General features: G+C 68.6%; 1 protein-coding gene across 1 annotated transcript in view; it reads right to left on the bottom strand.

Moving 5' to 3' along the window:
• Positions 1-153, bottom strand: part of YPEL5 (yippee like 5) — a 14,715-nt gene extending 14,562 nt beyond the window's left edge. Inside the window, exon 1 of the mRNA XM_004711101.3 lies at positions 50-153. The gene's annotated coding sequence lies outside the window, so the exon portion shown is untranslated. The remainder of the gene's footprint in view (positions 1-49) is intronic.
• Between the last annotated feature and the right edge of the window lie 223 nt (positions 154-376).

The raw sequence follows: 376 nt of genomic DNA, 5'->3' as shown, positions 1-376 counted from the left end.
CCTCGCCTCCCACCAGCCCCCCGACTCGGCCCGCGGCCGCAGTACTCACCCGGAGAGGCCGTGAGGCTCGCTGCTCCCCCTTTTCGGTTCTCAGCTGGGAGGAAGCCCCGAGCGACTCGAATCTCTGGGTTTAGTCAGGCCCCGGCCTTGGCCCCGCCTCTTCTTGGTTGGGTCTCAGCGTCAATCACCCAGCGTATCCCCGCCCTCCTTAAAGTCAGGTCTCCCGGTTGGCCAAGAACGTCCTTCATGTCTAAGCCCCACCCCCTGCCACCGGCCCTCAACCGCTTCCGCTGGGCCCCGCCCCTTCCCTGTCTCACGCTCCCCACCCCCACTGACGCTCCCCCGAGCTCCGCGGCCCACCCCTCCCAGAAGCGGC

This window comes from Echinops telfairi, unplaced genomic scaffold (assembly GCF_000313985.2).
Source record: "Echinops telfairi isolate 266 unplaced genomic scaffold, ASM31398v2 ScPeMD7_10;HRSCAF=50, whole genome shotgun sequence".
Taxonomy (NCBI): Eukaryota; Metazoa; Chordata; class Mammalia; order Afrosoricida; family Tenrecidae; genus Echinops; species Echinops telfairi.
Note: the sequence above shows the minus strand (reverse complement) of the source record. Positions and strands in the feature narration are given on the sequence as shown.